The 17241-nt window shown below is 42.7% G+C and overlaps 1 protein-coding gene across 1 annotated transcript in view; it reads left to right on the top strand.

Moving 5' to 3' along the window:
- The window catches only part of TENM2 (teneurin transmembrane protein 2), a 1113792-nt gene that overhangs the window by 847606 nt on the left and 248945 nt on the right, over positions 1-17241 (top strand). The window lies entirely within an intron of this gene.

Genomic DNA, 17241 nt, shown 5'->3' with positions numbered 1-17241 from the left:
GGATATTTTATTTTATGCTTATTCAACTAAAATATTCTTCATAATGGTAGGATGTTGGATCGAGGATTGCAAGTTACCTGCTAGGGCATCTGGAGATCTCTCACCCCATCTCCCGTTGTCCAGTACCACACCAGTGGCCAGTGGGAGAAAAATTAAATAAAATTCACTGGCAACACAATGTTGTTACATAATTTCTGGGGGAAACTTAGAAGTGATGTCATCTCCCTCTAGAAATCATAGGAACTCTATAGTGCCATAGGTTATTTCTGCACAGCACAAATGGATGTCTCTTTTCACTCTACACACCCAAAATAAGACATCCAAGGGACGTCTTAAAAAGAGGCAGCTTCTGGTGTGTTTTCCAGACAGCAAAAGTATCAGAGGTGGAAAGTGGCTGTTTCCTGACTGACCATTTTGCTCTTTGTCCATTTTACCCTCAACTTGCACCCAGCATTTTTTGTGCAGCTGAAGGGATTCTACCTGAAGTCATTTGCTGAAGGTTGCCCCAGGAAGATTGCTCTGTGGGCTTCAATCCTGAGTGCCTTTTCAGACCAAAAAGTAATAGTTATACTCAGCTGATCTTGCTGACTCTGGTGATATATAGTTTTCCTATTTTAAACTTTTATTTTGAATAAGCTATCTTTGAAGATATGCAGACACTCATAAAAGAATCAGCCTCTCGGTGGACTCCCATTGAAAAGCATTGGGACCACAAAGGACAGGTGGACAGGTACTTTCTGAGAAGCATTGAGCAAGCTGAGGGTGAAACTGACCAAAGAGCAATATGATCAGGCAGGAAACACCTCCTGAGCTCTGCATTCCACACAGCCAGACTGGAGACATCTTGTGGGTGCTTAAGGGAAAAAGGTGAACTTTGAAGCGTTCTCCAAAAAAAGACACCTTGAGCTAAAGTAAGACATCCTGAGGACGTCTTGGGAAGAAAGCTGTACAGAGTGCCTTTTAAATGGTATCTTATTTAGATTGTGTGAAATGAACCCTAGAGTTTGCAGAGATTCTTAGAGCAATGTGATATCACTTCCCGGTTTTCCCTGGAAATGATGTAAAGCTGTTGCACTGTTACCTTCCCCATGACTCCCCCAATCTTCTGCTAGTTGCAGCTGTGGGCCTACAACCTTTGTTGGGTCTGCCACCTGAGCTAATTCACTTTGGGATAAGAAAAGATTGTCCTCTAATTCTTATGCCCATGAACAAAGTCGTATTCCTTACATCTTCAAATCAAGGCTGGCCTATTTCAGCAGCATATTTAAAGTAAATTGGAATTTAGCCAGCAGTTCCATTTGTTTCATTCTCTATACAATGACTGGTACTTTTTAAGACAAATGCAACATACATAACACCCCTTTTTAACTTTTGTTGTTATTCTGTCATCATGATCCATGGCACCAATTTAGCTGCTTTAGCTGCTATGTATTTTTTCAGAGTTAGATTGCATGTTGTCTTTATTTCTGAATCAGCTTGATCCCTGCTATTATTATCTGGTTCTGTTACTGATCTTCTTTTGACGTGTTATAAAAAGTTAAGTCTACCAAATCAAGATAATCTGGGTGTCAGTGGGCGGTCCCATTTCACCATAATTCTAATGACAGCCATAAATTTGTGAATTCTGCAGCTTCCTTTGATGCAAACAATCATTCTTTGAGTACATGAAAATCATATTGCAGTTACCAAAGAAGTACAAAAGTAGTGCAAGATAGAGTGCAAGCAGTTCCACTTAGCTGTGCAATTTGTTCCTGATACAATTTCTTTCAAGAAAGTGGCGGAAAGATTCCAAATTAGATAGTTGCATTCCAGACATGTGTATGTGAAAGGAAAGGGAGAAGAGTGAAAAGAGAATGACATTCCTGAATGAAGGGTAAATTTCCCTTAGAGTTCTGGTCTGCATTGCACTTCTAGATTTAGCCTGACTTACCTGATGTAATAGCAGATATATTGTTTGACATCTATGAATATTGATGAAGATAAGTGTCAAGGAATTGAATAAAATAACCAAAAACAGGTTTGGTCAGAAAGAATGTATAAACAGCAACACAGTAGGATTGCTCAATTATCTACGGAAATGAATAGGACCATTGCCATGACTTTACATGTCATCTGTTTCGGTGCAGCTAGTGGGGATGGGTGGAATGTTTCCATTTTACATCGCAATCCAGATGGGTGGGGTGAATCCATAGAGGAAACGGCAGAGGGCCGGGCTGATGTGTTTGCCCCCTCTGTGTCATGACCCTCTAATGTCTTAGCTGGGGTCCTGCCATATTTCTTTCTACTGAATGCTTACTGCTCAAGCAGCCGTGGGAATGTTTACCTTTCATCTCCCTCTGTACCAGTCTGTCCTTATCTAAGTCTGCAGCTGAAATAAAAGGGGGGGGGGGTGGAATTGAGTGTCTTCATCCCAGTTCTCACCATCTGAGGCATGTCTGTGAATGTGAGTGTGTGACAGTACCTTCCCACCACAGGGCAGGAAAGGGGGGTTATGAGCCTGACATATCTGTGCTGGGGATGTAAAGCTTTGCCTGTTCTAATGTACTCCATTCTGACAATATAAATCAACAGCTTTTCTATGCTTGCCATCAATACATAAGAATTCTGCTTTCAAAGTACTAATTCCTCTATTGAACAAGTCTGGGGTTGTGATACTCTGTCATGTAAGGGGCAGCCGCACTAGTGCAGGGGTAGCCATCACTTCTTCTCCATGGTACCAAAACCCAGAGGTCTGGGACATCATGGTGCTGTTTTGGCATGGGGTAGCATGACATGGAGCAGACACAGCATGGGCTTGTATCAGGGCATTCTCGGGGGTGGCACTGACATTAGTTGACTTCCACCAGCATTCCAGCCCAGGAATGCCAGCCCCCATGTGGTTTAAGCCATTGTAGTCTATCAGGCGATTTGGGCAGTGCGAGGGATTTCTAGCTTCTTTCCCTGCTGCACTGCCCCCAAACCCCTTTGGCAGCCACATGGTACTGATTTTGCTGCACTGCCTCCACCTCCCGCAATGATCCAGATTGTGCTGTTAATGATAAATCACGCTAAGGTCAGCTTTGACTTCTGTGCTGCAGCTTAACACTGCGCAACAGGACTTCTGTGACTTAAAAGGGTAGTATCCAAAAACTAAATTTCTAATGGTGCAAATGTTACAAGTATTTTTCTTCAAAGGAGGACTCTAAATATTAATGGATTCCCTAGTAGAGATGAGCAATCAAATATTAAGTAATTAGAGAAATAAAAAGCCATTTTGTTTTTATGCTTAATCTGAATTCTGAAGTTATTTGCATTTATTAACTCTGATTTCCCTTCCTTATTTTAACATCTTGTTGCCTAGTTTAGAGTTTAGATAGACCAAAATGTGGGGCAAGAAGGGAAGAGTGCAGAATGTGAAATCATTTCTTCTGCTCTCTACCTTCCATACTATGTAGGTCAGTAGCATCTGGGGCTTCAGCTCATCCCTGCTTACTATCCAACCCAAAAATAAGGAAGAACATACCAAGAATGGTAGTTTCATGGCAAAGCAAAAAAAAAAAAAATTAAACAGAAAACTTAATTACTTTTACTCTATGCATATATCCTATAACAAAAACTATGCCAAGTTACTATTAACATATTATCATAGTTAAATGTTGTTTGTAAATATGGTTGTGCTCCCTAAGTGGGAGGGTCTATGGCTCAGCGATAGATCATCTGCTTTGCATACAGAGAGGTCGGTCATGGGCATCTCCAATTAAAAGGTCAGATAATAGGTAATGAAAATGATCTCTTTTATCGGAGCCACTGGAGAGCCACTGCCATACAGAACAGACATGTACTGACCTTGACACACCAACAGAGTGATTCAGTAAAAAGGCAGCTTCATGTGAACATCCATGTGTATAATATTCGATAATGGGTAATGTTGGATGTGTACAGTTTCCAATGAGTTCTGAAGACATTCTGAGTTGTGGAGCCTATGCTTGTCTAGTGATTCAGCACTAGGAAATAGGCAAAAATAGGTCTGGGACTGCAGTAATAACTTTTAAATTAGGGCAATCTGAGAAAAAATGTATTGCTTCATCATCCCTTTTGTTTTCCCTTTGTTGCTGCTGCTAATTTGTGTCTTAATTAGCAAATCCCTTAATTAGAAAATCCCTTTTCTCAGTCCACCAAATAGCTTTTCAATGTTCAGCACACAAAGAAATAAAAGTAGGGGGAATTTCTGCAAGAACTATGATTTTGCGTAACGTAGTGGAACTACTATGGAATCGATTGCGTAACATAGTGGAACTACTATGGAGTCAAGTCAGCATTAGTTAGTCATATGTTCAAAATTATGGATTGTAGAATGCGTAAAGATGAAAGCACTCTGCAAGCTTAGAGAGCTGTTTCATTTGTGACAATAAGAAGGTGGAATAGAAAGCACATTGATTGCACTTACTGTTTGGGACTTTTCTACTGCTGCCATATATTGCTTAATGGAGAAATACAAACTGAAAGCTTCCCTTTGCATGTGATGGGGAATTTAAGAGCTCCAGACCAAAACTTCATCCTACCATTCCACAGAGCTAAAAAATCACTTGTGTGTGGTGGCATTCTGTGTTTGCAAGCATTTATATTTGTGTCATTCCAATCAGAATGACAGTTTCTTTGACAGTGCTGCATGTTCTAGGCCACTAGTGTGGAAATTTCACATGGGCCCATTATACATGGAAACACTTACCTCGAACCTGTTCTCCGTGCAGTGGGTTTGTAATGGGCTTTCCTCACAGTTCTCTGTTTACATGTGAGGAAGCAGCCCACAGTCTGCTGTGCAGCTTGTCTGCTGAACTCTGCTATACCTGGTTCTCAACTCCACCCATAAACAACCTTAAAGGCACAGAGTGGATTTTCTCTGCCCCCACTCCCTTCCCCTTTGCACACACATGCACACCCACGCACCCACACCAGTGGCGAAATGCAATGGGGTGGGGGGAAGCACCACGCCCTGGGCGCACACCATTGGCATCACGTGGGGGGAAAATCACCTCCAGACCCCCCTCCCAGGGGTGTGTGGGCATGGGTGGGGCGGAGGGTCACACAGGCAGGTCATACCCCTGGTGCAGTTTCCTCTCCCTCCGTCCCACAGACACACAGACACACAGACACACAGACACACACACACACACAGAGAGAGAGAGAGAGAGAGTCTATGTATCTCTGCTGCCATTGCAAGAGCCAAGAGAGATTTTTTTAAAAAACAGAGTCTTGCCTGAAATAAAGTTTTAAAAGCCCTCCCAGCCATCCAGGAGAGCAGAAGCAGAGTGGGGGGGGGGGGGATGGAGCCAAAATGTGCCTGCTTGTAGTGTTCCTTGCAAAAATCCTCTCTATGGCTACTTTGTATCAAAAGATCGATCTCTGGATCTCTCTATATGTGCACTTTTAGAGGAGCAGGGAGGAGCTAGCAGTTTTGAGAGAGGGGCAAGGGGGAAGGCTCCAGGACACGTCACAACTGAAGCTGTGCTGGTGGAGGAGAGACTGAAAACAGATCTTAGACAGAGATGAACCAATATACATATGAGAGATTGATCTCTTGATCAGTGCACTTAGGGAAGCAGGAAGAAGCCAACAGCATGGAGAGGGAGGGGGGGAAAGTGTGCAGAGTGCTGTAAAGGAGTGAAGGCTGGCCATGGGCAGAGAGATGTCTGGGGCAAAAATGTACTCACTGGCAAATCTGTCCTCCTCTCACTGTTTAAATCGTGGTATAAGTGGTTTTGCTTACCACAAAGAGGGTGAAAGTGGGGCTCCAGAAAATACGTCCTTACAAAAAATCTTGCTTTGGCAAACACTGGTCTCCACTATGCAGCAAAGTCTTTGTGCATGATCAGACATGGAGTTGGAATAACACAGAGATGAAATGGTTGCAAACGTTAACACCCACACACAAACCCCGATTGTACCACGTGGAAGCATCCTTCAAAGTATCCATAGGTGCATTTTTTTAAAAGTACAAAGTGTATGCCTTTATACTTTTCATAAAATGTACTTATAGAGTTGGGGAAAACATCCTGTGACTTATTTCATAGGTCTGCACATCATGGTTTCTATGCTATATCTACTATATGATACCCTCCTAACTGGCAGTGTTAGTAAATACAAAACTGCTGATATGTATGACAGTGTTTCATTGTAAATCATATACACTTTGTTCAGTTCTGTGTTGCATTATATATATATGTATGTATATATGTATGTGTGTATGTATATGTGTGTGTGTGTGTGTGTGTATACACACGTGTGTATGTATGTGTGTGTGTGTGTATACACACGTGTGTATGTATATTTGTATATATGTGTATGTATGTATGCGTGTGTATATATACACACACACACTCTTGTTCAAGCACTCAAATGTCTGCATAAATCTTTTTTTCTTGGAGGTATTCACATTTGAAATTTTAGCTCTGTACCCAGAGGCAAAGCTACCAGGGGACAGGGGGTGCGCATTGCACCGGGCACACTTCTGGGGTGCAGAAAATCCCCCCGTGCAGTGCCCCCCCATTTACCTTAGTTCAGCCTGAAAGTGCACGCTGGGAAAAGTGGCCTGTTCACTTGAGGCTGAAAATGGCCTGGTGGGAACTACACTTCCCAGGAGAACTTGCAGTTTGGCCCACCTACGCCTCTGTCTGTACCATCTTTTAATTTCCCCTGAAACAATCTTACTGTGCAGAGGAACAACAGCAATGTGTCCAGATTTTTGTGCTGGTGAAAATTAAAAGCAGCAGCATTAGCAACAACAACAAAAGTCCAATTGGGTGTGAAGGAAAAAGTAAACATAAAAGTATTACAACTGAGAGGTGAAGTAACTTTTACGGAACAGATTTTTTTTACAGTTTACATAACTTGTTTGGATACATAAACTGTTCCTTCTGTCCTCTTTGTGTGCATGAATGCAGTCAATTTCAGATTAATGACAGTTTTACATTCTGCACTATAGAAGCAAGTGGGTCAGTGAAGAAGAAAAAAATCCTGTATATTAATCCTGCTAACATTATATGACATGTTTGTATGCATCAACAAGTTGCAGACATCTTTTCAGCACTTTATGATGAGGTTTCACATACCCCAAACACACAAGTTCTGTTGTACAGTAGGCCTTCACCATTTGTAGGTGATCCATTCCTCGCATCACTGTGAATAGACAAATTTGCCAGTCCTGGGATGAAGGGGCATGCTGCCTCCCAGTAGCAGAATAATCACATTTCTCGCAAAATGATGATGGCATGTTGGGAACAAAAAGGCCAGAGACAGTACAGGGTAATGCTAATTAAGTGCTAGCTAGCATTTTGTTCCTGCTCATCACCTTTCTCCCTCCTCTTTTCTGTTTCTTTACCACCTTCTGCATCATTCATTGCCTTTTCAGTGCCATAATCAAGGGTGTCTATAAAAAAAAGTCCCTCACATGATCAGGCTGTGATGAAGTAAAATCATGAGTCATGAATCTGCAAATGCCAGAGTCTCAAGACTCTGCATGTGGAGGTTATGGGATTTGGATTTAGACCATGAAAACCTTTAAAACTCTTTAAAATTAGGGTCATGTTGCAAAACGAATAACAGTATAATTTGTATTACTCTCAATCTGAAAAAAAAAATCAAGCATATACGAGAAGTGCTGTTGATGTCCTGTCTTTCCACCGTGTAGGTAGAGCAGAGATTAAAGTGTTTGTCAGTAAAATTGGTTTTTAGTTCTTTCCTGCCAAGCCAAAAGAATTAGAAAGTCACCTTGTCATTTTTCACCACTGTAATTCTTTCCAAATGCAAAATGCCATGTTTTAAGTGTTCCTCTAAGCTACTGTGACTTCTGTCAATCTAACGGTGAGCTTGGAAAGCATCAGGCTATCAACATGTCAGTATGTTAAAAGCGAGGTAATTTGGGGTACTTAGGGTTTCCTTTGAAAACAATAGAAGTATTATTTTCTAGGGAAGCTAAAAGCTTGCAGTGTATTTAAAGTTGTTCTACTTGAAAATTGATATGTTGAGGCTCATACTGATGACTCGTAGAGGACTGGGATAATTTTGTTCCCTTCCATCATAAGAAACAGACGACAGGATTAAAAAAAATGAAAGGAAGAGATGGTGTACAGTATGTGTGTGTGTGTGTGTACAGAATATGGAGAATGTGTGGAATTCACCCACTTTTGTGGTTTTATTTTTTTATTTTTCACCAAGATTCAAATATATTCAAACTATCCATCTTCAATTATAAGCTGTAAAAGAACTCTGTTTAGACTGTCTCTTGTAAATTAATCAAATATAAAAGACGCAATTATCCACATTTCAGCTTTACAAGGCATGGAAATACAGTCTGCTCTTACAATCCCTAACAACTACCACAGTAGCTCAAAAGACAAATCTTGAGATTCATTACCTGTGTGTAAATGCACAACTTTCACAACAAGCCTGGAAGTTTTCCATACTCTCATCAGTAGTTCATCTTGGCATCTGAAAATCAGTAGTAAGCAAGGTTGCACATATGCAGTACAGAAATGGAAGTAAATCAGAGCCACCTATGTTCAGCATTCCATGAATCACTTGGGTGGCACAGGAATCATGTTATTGACACATCCCAATATCTCTCAAATATATTGCGAGTGATTTCCATGGCAAGCAGAACACAGATATTTGGTAGGCATCTGCTTATCTAACATGTTAAATGGTGTCTTTTGTTTTGTCAAGAGTCAAGGAAGATAGAACATGGTGTTGACTTGTAAAAACCACACAATGCTGATTTGATGCACATCACTAATATTACCCTTCCTTTCCAGCACCCACACAGGCTCCTTTTTGGCATTTGACACTGAATTTTGTTCTTTTACCTTTATAAAAAATTCTTATGTTTTCTACTGCACAGTCATTCTTTGATTCCTTTAGAAAGAAAACAGGTTGCAGTCTCCCACAACATGACCTTTCCTGCATAATACCCTTTCCTTCCCTCTCCATTAATTTGTCTATGATTTGTCAGGAGGGGGAATTAAAGAGACATTTCTTTACCAAGGACTGCAGCCTTGCAGAAGACGCTTTCACCTCTTTGTAATATTTGCATTGACAAGTCACCAGCCTACAGAACTGAGTCTGGCATCATTTTAGTGTCAAAAAGAAACTGCAGCATTAAACTTTCAACATTATTGTTTGTATATGACCAGGTTATCATACTAGTTGTGTAGGGTGTGTGTAATTTTGTGTGTGTGTGTGTGTGTGTGTGTGTGTGATCACGTCACAGCTGACCTATGGTGACCCTGTAGAGTTTTCAAGGCGAGAGGCGTTCAGAGGTGGTTTGCCATTGCCTGCCTCTGCATCACAACCCTGGTATTACTTGGAGATAATCCATTCAACTTGGAGATAGCCCATTCAACTACTTAACAGGGCTGATCCTGCTTAGCTTCTGAGAACTGACGAGATCAGGCTAGCCTGAAGTTATCCAAGTCAGGATGTATAAATATAGATAAGTTATTTGAGGAATTTTTGTTTATACACACTCATACCTAGATCAAAGATAATATTAATTCCAGCATAGTATTGGGGTAATTACTTTGATATGTGTGTATTGTGTAAACACTGTGAATAACTTTGAAGAGTGCATTAATTAGTATCTGAAGATTTATGAATTAATTAACCCAAGTTACAGTTGTCAGAACATGGAAAATGTTTCAGGAGTTATATAAATGTTACACTTAAATGGTAGGAACTATCTAGAGTTGTGAGAGGTGGATAACTACATCTATATGGCTGCTGGAAAAAAGCTTTTGGCTGGCTGCCACCTTTTGGCGTCTGTAATACAAAGGCTACAATTGGATTTAGTTGAAGGTCAAGGTGAATGAGCCAATTAAGGAGTAAATCTAAGAGTTTTTTAGTTGTGCCTGGAGGTTAGCATAAGATGAAAAACTGCTAGTATGGCTGAAATGGTGACCTTATTTATTATGTTGTTTTTCTCCTGTTCTGTCATATGCCCTCAAATGTATAACTATTGTATACAGATTTAATTTGTTTTGGTTTACAAATTTGAGGCATTTGTCACTAGCTTTCTGCCACATCTGGAACGAAATAGTGTCAGGAATCTTGAACAGATTTGTATATTGTCAGGAAGAAGGGAAAATATCTAACAGCATTCCTGCTGGCCTATCCCTATTGTCAGTTTGTTTGTGTGCTGAACCTTTGCTCAATGCTAATATTAAAAATGCAGTTATAAAATATGCTTAGAATGCATTTTAATAATATGCAGACTTTTTAGGATGGTGAGATAGAGGCCCTTTCCGCACGGGCGGAATATGGCCGCCTGGGGACGGCAAAAACGCCGTCCCCAGGCCGCCATTCGCACAGGGAGCGCAGCTGCAGCGCAGCCATGCTGCCCTCACGCTGCCCGACCGTCGCGAAGCCAGCATTCCCAAACCACGCTTCCCCTGCGTGGTTTTTTGGGAACGCCGGCTTGGAGCCGCTGCCGTGCGAATGACAGCGGCTTCCAAGCGCCTTCCCCCCCACACACCGGGTGACTTACCAGTCCTGCAGCCCTCCAGCGCGTCGCCAAGGCCTGGGGACACGCCGCCTTTGCCCTGTGACCCTGGAGCGGCCGTGCAGGGCAGGGGGGCGTGTCCCCTGGCCTCGACAACATGCCGGAGGGCTGCGGGACTGGTAAGTCGCCTGGATGACAGCGCAGCTCTGCGCCGTCGTCCCAGCCGGTTCCAGGACAGTTGATGCGGACGGTCCCAGCGTCGTCGGGTCGACGTGGGTTACACTGACCCAACCCCTTCCGCCTCCGTGCGGAGGGGGCCAGAGTGACTGATCAAAGATTTCTCAGTGAACTTTAGCAGAATCTGCTGTAATGAATTGGGTATACCACCATTCTTTAGATCAGTTGCTGGTTTACATGTTTAAACAACTCCAACTCACCCTGAGCCATCAGTTGCTGTTGGGGGGGAGGAGGCGGGATTTGGAAGTTGTGAGCCAGCTGACAGCATGGTCCCCCGAGGACAAAACCATTGAGCCAGCCATCATGTGAATAGCCTGCCATGTGAGGCAGGTGGGCGTGGAGCTGTACAGGGTCATAAAGGTAGGCTCTCAATACCTCCAGCCTCCTTGGATTGTCGGCATGCCCTCCCACCTTCCCTTTGTTAATTCGGCAGTTCTTTATTGAATTTGCTTGTATGTTTGATTACTTATGTCACAGCTCGATGAGTTGGGCATCAGGATGGGTCTTTGGGGGTTAAATTGTACCTGAGAGTCTGCCTCCCCATTGTTGGGAGCCTCCACAAAGGTCCTTGGGGGTGCGCTGGGCCACTAAACAGGCTTGCCTACACCCCCCAACCATTACATTATCAAATTATGGTGAGATTACTATCATTGAACAGCATGGCAAACATTGACTCCCAGGGAACTCGATTATCTATGTACAGTATAAAAAATTTGCAAACTTATTGCAGGACTTCAAACATTTTTAAATTAGGCCAGTGCAGAGATCATCACTTAAGAATGTTGGGTCCACACGTCCAGACCTTTCGATAAGACTTGTTTGTGATAGATCACAGTCATGCATACTTATGCTATTTCTCTGCAGGCAGTGTGGTCTACTCCCAGCCAGAAATATCTATAGTATATAGCTTTGGTGGAAATTTGCCCTGCATAGTCAGTATTCAATATCCCTCAAAATATCTCATTTCTGTCCCGTGGGGTTTCCACAGTGGGCTACAGAATAGAGTGTACAGTGGAACGCTAAAATTGGACTTGATGATTAATTTCCGACTGGCCAGTGCCTTGTGAGATACAGTGGTCTACCTCAGAAAATAAACATGACATAGGTTCTGTTTTTGAAGATCCTCATTTCCAGATATTTGAGACCCAGGTTTTGAAAGGTGCTTCTCCCCTGAGTCTTGACCAAATTGCTGGCACATTAGCCCACAGTTTGCTCCTTTTTGGAAAATGTGCTCTAGTTCTGGGTGCCTGTATTGTTCAAAACATTTGACATTTCTTTTGTTTCAAATGGCACATTTTAAGTGAGGACATAAACAACAATTCATAATTCTGGCCTCTTGCCATCTCTGAACAAATCATTTTCTTAAACTAATGCATATACAGTAGTATTTTGCTGCAGATGGATTAGAGTCACAATTAACATATCATCTCATTAAAATGACAAAAAGCCACAAATACCCTGAGCCAAAATAAGCAAAATAGGGAGAAAATAAGTAACGAAATGCTGAGAAGGCAAATAAAGTGTAAAAACTAGGTATGAAATAAAGAGTGTGAAAATAATAATTAGAAAGGGTAATATAAAACATGCTGTAATTTAGTATTGAGAATTAAAATGTGGGAATAGAAGTGACAGACTATAGGATAACATCAAATTTATGCCCAGCTTTCATTAATTAGTAAATTCTTTATTTGTTCAAGCAACAATGATTTTTTAAAAACATTTATTGGAATCATCTTGTAGTCCTAGCTCTTCAGAATTATTCTCTCTAGAGTTTTTCCTCCTCCCTCTGAATCTTCCTGATTGTGTTATAGTTAAATATAAACTGGTTCCCATGACATAAGCAAGAAGGTGGTAAAATGGTTCCCTACCTCTTCTTTATCTCTGGAGTGCATTTTGTTCTTTTCCCCTTTCCACAGCAGCCTTCAGCTACACATGGCTATTAGTCCACATAGATCCCACAGCACCAAAAATGCAGTTTCCTAGTTTTGGAAAGAATTGCTGAGGGGAGGAGAAATCTGGAAAGATCCATGACTGTCAGAGCTTCTGCCGATATATTGCTGGCCCCAACCCACTAGATGTTAAGTGTTGTTTTCTGCTTTTGACTCTTTCTATTAGTATTCAGGCTATAAACTTATAAATGTAAACCACCCTTAATGGACCTGCCTGTGTAAATGCTTAGAGTCTTGAGGATTTATCTCAATCTAATATTAGGCCCCTTCCTCACACGCAAAATAATGCGTTTTCAAACCACTTTCACAACTGTTTGCAAGTGGATTTTGCCATTCCGCACAGCTTCAAAGAGCACTGAAAGCCGTTTGAAAGTGCATTATTCTACATGTGCGGAATGAGCCTAAGTGATTTGGATGTGAGGGCAATCTGGCTGCGACATCTGTCACCCCATTGATCGCCAGGGTTGATTCGGCTGATCTGGCTGGCTAGGCAAGTGTCCCCTACCTCCCTCACTCCTCCATGTGCGTCCCTCCCGAAGCTGCACGCTTGGTGGAAGAGGACGACCATCCCAGATAGGAGTGTACCGTTCTTCAGTCAAGGGTATATAAGTGATTTTTTGTAATCTGATCTAGTTACATTGTTCTGATATCATAAATCTAACAGTATTCAATCACTGCACTTTATAAGCGAATGAAGGTTTTTGATGTAGATTAGAGACTTGTGTCTCTAATCTACATCAGGGCTGAGGAATAAATTTTGGTAAATTGTAGGGTGGGGTATAAGGACCTTAACAATGAAGAGTAGTGAAAATGTAGAAATGGAAATGGGTTTTTCATTCATAGAAGGATTATACTCAGATGAGAACTGCCAGATATTCTGAGGGCTGAAGCTGCACTTTGTCTACTGTTACATTAACTGGTAATAGTGAAACAATGAGGCTGTTCCAGAAACAATGATTAATTCTTACGAATACAGAAAAGTTACTTTCCTTTCCTTTAGCCTGAATGGCCACATTTACTTCTTGGTATATGTCCAGCATCTACCATTCTATAGACAATGGTTTTCCAAATTAATGTATATTGCACTTGAGTGCACCTTAAATGGTCACATAAAACTGATGATAGTTTTATATTTACCTTTTCTTCTTCTATAATTTTGGAAAGAACTCACATTTCCTTTGGTGCTTTATCTTTCATTCCAGTTAAGCTATCAAACCCTTGCTTTTCTTCCTTGCTTGAATGCACTGAAAGCACTCAGTTTCAAGCTAGACACAACATGGAAAGATGTGAATGGATCTTCCTCACATTTTTAAGTACACAGCAGCTGCAGGGACCTAGAGTAAGTGATAATTGTGGTTCATCTGTGTGGCCTCTGTGAAGTCCCACGTAGGACTGTGCTTGTGGAGGCCAGCCATGGAGCTTTGATAGTAAAAATAATTGAGCTTTAGGTCAAATATTGGATTTTCCCCTCCCCACAACCACAGTCTGGACTGGTCTAATCCTTGTCCAGGTCACATGATTAGGGAGGAAGAGCGCACCCTTCCCTCCACATCTTTCTTTGCCACCACAAGGAGCAGAGGTGTTTCTTTGTCTCCTTTGATAGCAAAGCTGGTTGAGGCCTACACTGGTGGTTCTAGGACTACTTGGGTAGTAGTTGTTTTATAATTATTTCAGCTTAGTTTCAACATGAGTTAGTGTAGTTTCAGTTTTTTTGTTTTGTTTTCTGCGGGTTAGTTTGTGGTTTGGGCCTAGCAACCAATGGTGACCATGCAGAATGCATCGTGATTCATGTGGTCAGCATGTCCAGCATCAAGGCAATTGAGCTGAGTCAGACCTGCAAGACCAAGCCTGAATAGGAAATAGCAAGGAAACATCTCCAACCAATATGCTAGGCGGTGTGTGTGTGTGGGGGGGGGGGAGCAGAAGTAGATTTATTTGCTTCCCAACAAATGACAAATGTCCAAGACATTGCATCAGGGGAGGTGTGGAAGCTTTTCAGATATAGTGGTCAGGGGCATGTATGCTTTTCACCTAGTACCTCTGATGCTCAAGGTAATAGCAAAAGCCAAACCAGGGGGCATTACTGTCCCCACTGTTATTTAACATCTACATGCGACCCCTTGCTCAGTTGGTACGGAGTTTTGGGCTGATTTGCCACCAGTACGCTGATGACACACAGCTCATTCTGTTGATGGAGGGGGGAGCAGCCGCCGCCCCTGCAGCTCTACAGCATTGTTTGGAGGCGGTTGCTGGTTGGTTGCGACAGAGCAGGTTAAAACTGAATCCTTCGAAGACGGAGATCCTCTGGCTTGGCCGTGAAGGGGGGGAGGGGATTTTCCAGCCGCCGGTGTGGGAGGGGGCCACATTGGCACCGACCCCCTCCGTTCGCAGCCTGGGGGTCCACCTGGATTTGTCTCTCTCAATGGAGACCCAGGTGGCCCATACAACCCGGGCTGCTTTTTTCCACCTTCGTCAGGCCCGGCGTCTGGCTCCCTTCCTCTCCAGAGCGGACCTAGCCTCTGTGATCCATGCAACGGTCATCTCCAGACTTGACTATTGTAACTCGCTCTACGCGGGCCTTCCCTTGCGTTTGATCCGGCGTTTAAAACTGGTCCACCATGCAGCAGCACGTCTGCTTACAGGCAGTGGCTTTCGGGAACATATCCAGCCTGTGCTGCGGCAGCTGCATTGGCTTCCAGTAGAGTTCCGGATAATCTTCAAGGTGTTGGTACTGACCTTTAAGGCCATTCGCGGCCTGGGGCCATCGTATCTTCGAGACCGCATCACCCCATATGTCCCTAGGCGGCCTCTCCGATCAGCGGAGGCCAATTTACTGGTGGTCCCTGGCCCCTCGATAATGCGGCTGGCCTCCACACGGGCCAGGACCTTCACAGCCCTGGCCCCGGCCTGGTGGAACGCTCTCCCTCCAGCTGTCCGGGCCCTGCGGGACCTTGCAGAGTTCCGCAGGGCCTGCAAGACGGAGCTGTTCCGCCGGGCCTTCGGAGGATCCAGCCGCCAATAGTTCCCCCGACATTGGCCCTTAACATCTGGGCCGCTAATCCATCATTGCGACTCGCCATGCCTCCCTTTATCGTAGGGAGGGAGGGATTTTATTTGACCGGGACACTGGACGCCAACCAACTAATTTATATCTTGAATTTTAACTTAATTTTAATCTGGGTTTATATCTGATAAATGTACTAGGAAATTTTATTGCTGCTTTTATATGTTATTTTAATTGTTATTTAACTGTATTGCCGACATGTTGTGCACCGCCCAGAGCCCTCCGGGGATGGGGCGGTATAAAAATCTAATATAATAATAATAATAATAATAATAATAATAATAATAATAATAATAATAATAATAATAATAATAATAATAATAATAATAATAATAACTCTAACAGGGTCAGCTTGATTTTAATTGCCCCTTTCTGGCCCAGGAGGCCCTGGTTCAGGCCACTCTAGCACATGTCCAAAGGGAGGCACATCAGCTTACCCCAGAAACTCAACCTCTTGAGGGTGGGTCAGATACTGAAGCACAACATAGTTACATCTAATTTAACTGGATGGATGGATAAGGTACTAGGAGCATTGGGAGCTTCAAGAAAGCCTTCCCCAGATGATCATACTCAGCTAAATGAAACAGGTTTGCAGACAGAACAAAGGAGAGAGGTCTAAACCCCTTATCATGTTCAGTGGACAGTGTTTTACTTACCTGTTGTCCTTAAAGGAGTCTGGCTTAGCCAACTCATCTTTAAAGGTTCACCTGGCAGCCATATCTGCATTTCATGATGGTATGGGCTCAAGGTCACTATTTTCCTTTGTCAAAGAGGTTTTTGAAAGGTCTTAATAATATGTGCCCTCCAGTGAAAGCCCCTGTTTCTCAGTGGGACCTAACACTGGTTTTAAACCAACTTAACAGTATCCCATTTGCAGTTATGACTTCATGCCCTTTATGGTTCCTGTCTTATATGATTGTATTCCTGATTGCCATCAGTTCGGCACACAGGGTTAGTGATCTGAGCGTGCTATGTAGCAATCCTCCATTCACCCAGTTTTTTTTCCTGATAAAGTAATGTTGAGACCTAGCCAGGCCTACAACACTTATCCAAAGTGATATCTTGATTTTATCTCTGTCAGGATGCGGTCCTGCCAGTGTTTTTTCAGGACCCACAATCAGAGGAGGAGAGAGTGATGCACTCCAAGGATGTGTGCAGATCCTTAACACATTATATAAACTGGACTAAGTCCTTTAGGAGGGATAGGGCTTTGTTTATCTGTTTTAGTGGGCTCACAGGTGTCTGTTTCCACTCTGTCTAGATAGGTGACATCTACTATTAGGTTGGCTTACAGCAAGGCTAAGATTTCTTGCCCAGTTGCCATTAGGGTGCACTCTACCAAAACCCTACCTGCTTCAACGGCTTTTAGAAACAGAGTGGGCCTTAATGATGCATGCAGAGCAGCTACTCCCTTGACTTTCATTAGGCATTATGCTGTGGATGTCAATGCTAACGCTGAGATGAAGCTGTACAATCTATGCTTCATTGACAGTGCACATCCACCTCCACAGTAGTAACCT

The sequence above is a fragment of the Sphaerodactylus townsendi genome, linkage group LG03 (assembly GCF_021028975.2).
Source record: "Sphaerodactylus townsendi isolate TG3544 linkage group LG03, MPM_Stown_v2.3, whole genome shotgun sequence".
Classification (NCBI taxonomy): Eukaryota; Metazoa; Chordata; class Lepidosauria; order Squamata; family Sphaerodactylidae; genus Sphaerodactylus; species Sphaerodactylus townsendi.
This window is presented reverse-complemented; position numbering and strand designations above follow the sequence as displayed.